Source organism: Octopus bimaculoides, chromosome 5, assembly GCF_001194135.2.
Source record: "Octopus bimaculoides isolate UCB-OBI-ISO-001 chromosome 5, ASM119413v2, whole genome shotgun sequence".
In the NCBI taxonomy this organism is placed as follows: Eukaryota; Metazoa; Mollusca; class Cephalopoda; order Octopoda; family Octopodidae; genus Octopus; species Octopus bimaculoides.
Window position 1 is genome coordinate 36,225,105 of NC_068985.1, and position 7,374 is coordinate 36,232,478.

General features: G+C 40.0%; 1 protein-coding gene across 8 annotated transcripts in view; it reads right to left on the bottom strand.

Moving 5' to 3' along the window:
* Positions 1–6,799, bottom strand: part of LOC106876238 (uncharacterized) — a 36,292-nt gene extending 29,493 nt beyond the window's left edge. For 2 of the 8 annotated variants that reach the window (XR_001410215.2, XR_001410214.2), the window contains exons 1-2: positions 6,103–6,267; positions 4,708–4,823 (exon numbers count right to left, since the gene is read on the bottom strand). The gene's annotated coding sequence lies outside the window, so the exon portion shown is untranslated. Of the gene's footprint in view, positions 1–4,707; positions 4,824–6,102 lie in introns of all 8 variants that reach the window. The other 6 variants (XR_008264245.1, XR_008264246.1, XR_001410213.2 and 3 more) reach the window with 6 other exon arrangements.
* Between the last annotated feature and the right edge of the window lie 575 nt (positions 6,800–7,374).

Here is a 7,374-nt window from a genome sequence, read left to right on the forward strand (position 1 = left end):
GGAGGTAGGCTGGATCGTGGCCACCCTGCTGTTCAAATGTGAGGAGAAAATAAAAATAATTCAGATTACAAGAGACGGTCCACAGAACTAGTGAGTAAGTTTCTTTCTTCTATGTCTTAGAATGACCGTGTTGAACATAGCATGTTTAAATGTGCATGGCCTGAACTCAAAGAGGAAGCAGGCGTGCTTCCTCGACAGCCTCAGGTCACATAGTATAGATGTGATGGTTATTACAGAGACCAGGCTGGACAAGCTGCAGGCCTTCTTGGCACACCTGAAAGACTACGAGAAGATAATTTCTCCTAGCCGGGAGGGAGGGAGCAGAGGGGTGGCTGCCTTGACCCGAAAAAGCCTGGTCATGTAGATACGTACAATCTTCATGGACCCAGAAGGCAAGTTGGTTGTTCTGGATCTAACATACAGTGGTAAGCCCTTCAGGCTGGTAGGCATCTACGCGCCTAGTAATACAGGCAAACGGGTTAACTTCTTTCAACACCTGGAGAATTTCTTGGTGACATCGAGGACAGTAGTTGTACCAGGTGACTTCAATGCTATACTGGATGCATGCCTGGATAGCGTGGGCTCAAAAGATAGAAAGGGGAACTCATGCCTCATCGATCTGCTGAAGTGGTTCAAGCTGGCAGATCGATATAGACTTGACCACCCGAACATCCCAGTATGAACCTGGGCAAGAAACGACGGAATGGTCAGGTCTTATATAGACAGGATAGTCGTAAGTACTAGAGACAGGCATACTTTTAGTTGTCCACAATTTACCTACGTACCCTACACAGATCACAAGTTAGTGATGTGTAGGGTAATTATAGATAAGATACATAGAAAGGGATCTGGCTACTGGAAGCTGAACAAGACCTTATTGGATTGCGAGGCTTACCGTAGCCAGATTAAGGAGTTAGTGAAGAAGGCACTTACCGGCGCTGGAGTGCCCTCAAAAGAGCCCTTCGAATTGAGTCAATTAGATTTAGCAAACAGTTAAGTCTAGAACTGACTAGATTAGAAAGGGAATCAGTTAAGGCATTAGAAGAGGCACTGAGAGCGGGCTCTGCGACACAAGTGTTGGCGGCAAGATCGGCACTAGACCAACACCTCAATACCAAACACGAAGGATGCAGAGTCCGGGCCGTGAAGGTATCAATGTTGCTAGATGGGCTCGCTCAGAAGAAACCCATTGTGGCATCGATGCTATGATTGGGTCTTTGACAGATGAGTCAGGGCAGGAGATCCAAGGACAAAAGGAGATATGCAAGGTCTTTCACAAGTACTTTGCCGCGTTGTTCGGGAGGGATGGGACGTTAGACCATGGGGATGCCTTACGGTGTTTTCTAGACGGCAGCCCGTGTCTTTCGGCTCGTGATGCTGAGCGCTGTGAAGGACCAATCACAGCCAAGAGATCAGAGAGGTACTGTCCGAGTGCCCCGGGGACAAGTCACCAGGTCTGGATGGTCTTCCCTATTAATTTTATAGTTGCATGCCAGACTTGTTTGGGGACATACTGGCCAGTGTGTAAACAAACTGGCAGCAGAATGAGAGGAATCCCAAAGCTGTGAGCCGAGGAGTGGTGACACTGATCAGGAAAGACCAGAGCAAGTGGGACAAAGTAAATAATTTCAGACCCATAACTCTGCTAAACACAGAGTTAAAGATTTTGGCCAAGGTGCTTGCAAAGAGAGTTAGGGTTGTTGTGGGCGACCTGGTGGGAGAAGCACAAACATATGCCATCCCAGGAAGGACGATACAGGACAATCTTCACCTCATTCGCAACACCATAGAGCGGGTGGGTAAAATGCATGGCAACGGTGGGGCACTGGTGAATTTAGACCAGTCTAAGGCGTTCGATAGGGTTGACCACGGATACCTGCTGGCGGTCCTCCAGGCGGCTGGATTTGGCCCAACCTTCCGAGGCTGGATTAAAGCCATGTATGGCAATATCGAATCAATAGTCCGGGTAAATGGGTTCTTCTCAAACCCATTCGCGATCGAGCGTTCAGTTGACCAGGGCTGCCCCGTCCCCGATTCTGTATGTGTTGGCGCTCGAGCCATTGCTGCAGAAATTGAGGGACGTGGGGGTGAACCCATATGATCTTTGTTACAGAAGAAATGTGACGGCTTACTCGGATGATATCACCATCACCGTGTCTGACGAAGGGCATCTACCTTGCATAGAAGACACCATCAAAGGATACAAGACGGTGAGAAGCTGAGGGAGTTGATAACCTATGCCGAACATATTATCATATATTATATATTATCATCTTCATTCATTAAAACGTTCACAAAAAACTGAAGACCCATATATATGTTCTTGTCTGTCCTTGTTTGTCCCCTCTATATATCCTATTATCAGGAATAAAAGAAATACTTTCGGTTCCAGATCTTTTGAGGTGTAGCCACTGACCATACAGTACTCAGCCAGTTCCAACTGAGTCCATGATAAGGATTGTATTGCTTTCCCCTTTCTCCAAAGAAAAGAAGGCAGCATTTCTCTGCATAATAACCATATTGAAAGAAACAGTATGGAAGACGCGAATGAAAGGGATTGCAACAGGACAGTTCATCTCCAGACGAGGGCTAGTGAATTACTTCACCGCCCATCTTGCTTTCAAGATCCATCTGGAGAGGAGGAGCCTTCTGCAAAGAGTGTTCGCGAAAAGATGGAAGGAAATTGTAAGAAAGATGAGTATGCAAGGAGCCGTGCCAACACGGGCCGGTCCAGGCATAGAAGAAATGAAAGAACGGAAAAAAAGGAAATCAACCGGCGGGTTAGTGGAATAACCCGAACAAAAAAAGAATGTTAAATTTTTAACTAATAATTTTTATATTATCATATATTATATATTATCATCTTCATTCATTAAAACGTTCGCAAAAAACTGAAGACCCATATATATGTTCTTGTCTGTCCTTGTTTGTCCCCTCTATATATCCTATTATCAGGAATAAAAGAAATACTTTCGGTTCCAGATCTTTTGAGGTGTAGCCACTGACCATACAGTACTCAGCCAGTTCCAACGACGACACGACAAACCTTCATGGAGATCCAATACTTTGTTCAACACCTTACTGCAAACTCCATCTTCGTCACCACTTCCAGCTTCTTAGCATCTACACCGACGTCTCTACGTACACACCACCAACAGCACCCGCACAGGTTCTCTCAACACTGTTTGTAAATTGCCTCACCATGGTTAACAGTGAGTACAACCTGCGAGACCTCATGTACCAAGTAACCAGCCGCAGCATCTTAGCTTCAACTTCTCGGGCGACAGTATCTTTTCTTGGCTCTGCTTTGCCGCCACGACTTCTTGTACAGCACCTCTACCACTGTGTACCTTGAATACGAACTGTAATTTCTCATCCTTGAGTCTGAACTTTCTTCTAACGTCCTTATAGATTGTTTTCTATGCTCTGTATCTCTCGCATTCACATACACGTTTGTATACCCATACATTGTTTATATGAGGGCCTGTCTATTGTTGTTTTACTATGTCGCATTCACACACACACAGACATTCTAGTTGACAACCAATAAAACCTTTCTCTTATATCTTTTACTGGCACTGTCATGGTATTAGCTGTCAGAATTGAAAGTAGAACTGACAAGGAACGTTACTGCTGGTTTGAGTTGATTCTTTGGCTACTGACTAGCCGGAGCTATCTATCTGTCTGTCTGTCTACCTATCTCACTATCTCTCTCTCTATATCTATCTATCTATCTATCACTCGTTCACCTCTGTTTGTGTCCGTAGAATTTATCAAATTAGAAAACGCAAATTTAATATAAGAATATATTTTCTGAAATTGCAAATTATTTAAAATATAAAAATATAATTTTCAACAGAGAGAATTTATCAAAATAGAAAACAAATGAAGTTTGAAGTTTAAAAATAATAGGATCGACCACTCACGACTAGCTAGCGCGACTGCGCGTTCGGGACCACTCTGCTTTAGTAGTACCCTTATACTCTGTGTGTTTTCAAACGCATGGATATAGGTGTCAAATTTGTTCCAATAACTTTCGAGTGATAGATAGATAGAGAGAGAGAGAGAGACAGACAGACAGATAGCTCGCTCCGGCCAGTCATGGTATTAGCTGTCAGTAGCCAAAGAATCAACTCAAACCAGCAGTAACGTTCCTTCAGATTTTTCTACTTTCACTTCTGACAGCTAATACCATGACAGTGCCCTTTTACTGGTTATGTCTCTCTTTTCCTTGTTGGCACTTAACTCATTTTAACCTCATTTCATTTTTTGTTTTTATATTTGTGCCGACCGTGCGATGCGCTAAAGGAGCCATTCCTCGTCACCATCTACTGGTCGCACGGTCGCTACAAGAGCTATGTATAGATAATTAATAATTTATCACTCCAAATTTAAAAGTACAACTCGACAAGTGATTGTAACAATAAAAGCACATCCCAGAATTAACAATGACTGACCTATTGAGCGGGTTTAGATTCATATTATTCAACATTGTGCACAGAAGGCGTTAGTTAAGAAACTTCTATTTCACATCAAATAAATACACCTATTTATGCTAGTTAGACAGTAACAATAAAGACATTGAGAAAAATAGTAAGGGCATCAATGGTGTATACAGAATCATAGCATATGAGCAAAAGACAAAACTGTCATTCTTCGTGAAAGGGCGACAAATAAAAATGCTTTGTGAAAAGCTAATAACTATACCTTGCGTTTGTTAACCTAGAAGGTTTTAACAAAATTCCAAGTGTTGTAAATTTGGTGACCACAGAAGTTTATGGTTCATAGGCCATACGTATTTAAGACCTAGAAGCATGTGAAGCCTAGAAGTAAAGTCAGAATTAGGCAGTATAATTTTCAAAAGTATTTGAAGTTTAGATGAGTGTTCGGCAAATTTTCGAATACAATAAAAGAAATTCGGATATTGATAAAATGGTACAATCAACAACTTGCAGTGTAAATGAAATAAAACTAGCTTTTATTGCCAAATTAAAATAACTTAAAATAGGAAGATTCGAGCATTAGTAAAGAAAAGAAAATCACAAAGAACGGACACTAAAATATTCGGGATAAAAGCTTAAATTGGAGTAGGGTAAAACACTGCAGAAAATGCAACTAATTACTACTACAAAGGTGCAGTATGGATAGTAAACAGATAGAAGGCAGTAAATATTTCGGCAATCTTTCTTTACTGTTGTTGAGAGGAGGGATAAAGAAAGGATAATGATTTGTTTTGATTTAAGTTTTTGAAAATTGCTACTCGCTGACAAGCTCCACACAAACAGATTGTTACGACAAAGGACTGATAAATGACATACGACGGATAATCAAAAACCAAAACAATTTGTTGTATGTTCAGACGAAATTTGGAGGAAAAACAAAAGTTAAAAGAGGACAGTTGTAAAGTAAGGGATAACAAAAAGGCGTCAAAATATAATAAGAATTAGAAAAGACAAAAAGTATGCTTGGGGCGGGAGTGATTGTTTTAATATAAAAGCAGTTCATTATAAGAAATAATTAACAGAATTGGAATGAAGTAAAGCTGATGATGAACCAATTATACTTCTAATGAAACTATAAACCTACAATAAGACAACAAAACAAAACAGTGTTTGTGTGTTTGCGTGTGTTAAACAAAATTTTAACTTGAAAATTAAAACTTCGAAGTTGATTTGAACAATAAATGCTACATCTGGGTGTTGAAACATTTTTTACAAAAGAACACTTAGGGGATGTAAACATATTAAGAATATAAAGAATAAAGGGAAAACGAGAAGACAATGTAGCTATACACTTTAATTAAATACTACAGTATATAAAACTTGGATCTGTCAACGATACAGCTGGAATTACATAAATTATAAACAAAATATATACACTGCAGTAAAATATTCAAACTAAAACTTCCAGGACTTGTCATTCTATTAAAAAGAAGGCAACAACAATAGTGCACGACATATTGTCAATAGTGTCGCTCTTGTGTTAACACAACACAAACATGGGTAATCATATATATGGGATATCAAGCAATCAGAATACGTATAGAGTTAACAGGGAGGTATCTAGTAAAATCAAAGTAGAATTATGTTTGTGTATACGTACAGTGAAGGCGATGGATAGATGATGATTGGTGTACCCAGCAAGGAAATGCTAATTGTACAGCAAATTGTAGTCAATAAACAGATTTGTTATTAAATCTGAAGCCCCTGACCACGTGTGAAGTGCATTAATCACACCAGTTATGTGCCCTTAGTTTGTATTTCGTCCACTACGCAAATATAGTTTTCGGTTGTTAACAAAGGTGTTATTAAACTACTATTCTCGATGTAATTCTGGTCTCTTAATGATGTTAAACAATTATTAATGTAATTCTGGTCTCTCATTAATATTAAACTATTAATGTTATTCTTGTTTAAATCGGACAAAATGATTAGCAGCAATGTTCCTGGCTCTTTACGTTCTGAGTTCAAATTCGGGCAAGGACGACTTGACACTTCATCAGATAGGAAATGATAAAATAAGTAATGAAGAGTCGATATAAATGATTTTCCCCCTCCAAGAACATTGCTGGTCTTGTGCTTGTAGTAGAAATAACTTAATGTAATTCTAGTCTCTTATCATTTACTTGTTTTACTCATTGAATTGTGGCCATGTTGGGTCACTACCGTGAAGGTTTTAATCGGACAAATCGACTAAAGTACGCCTTTTAGAGAATTCTATCGGTCTACTTTGCTAGATTACAGGGACTAACAAACCAACACCGTTTGTCAAGCAGTGGTGGGGACAAACACAAAGACACATATAGACATGTTCCCTTGATGATCCATTGCAGTTAGGCATTAAAATGCACTCTAAACATTTGATGCTGTGTACCAAATAACTGTGACGATGAAACATATGTACAAACTATTCATTTTTGTATTTTTCCTAATTTTTCAATATATATGTGTGTGTATATATATATGTATATATATATATATATATGTAGTGAAACTACCTATCGCCATTAGATACAAAACTGCTATCGCCATTCTTCTCATTTAAATATAAACAAACGCGAACGTAGCGGAAAACGTTAACCTTGTCATCACGTGACTGATCATTATTTGAATCGGCAACTTCTTCGAACCGTTCCCGCCAGAACGCAAACTGACCAATCACAGCCCTTAATAAGGTCACGTGATAGTGTTTTTCTATCACTGTCTGGGAGCCCCCTTAACGCCTTAAATAGATCAACTCATACCCAGCAAATTCGTCTCGGTCCAGTTTCTCTTTGAGATCTGTTCCGTGTACCACACGACAGCAGCAGCAACAATCAGCCAGCGACCACTTCAACAGCTTTGTCCAGCCAACGATGACCACCGCCGTCGCCAC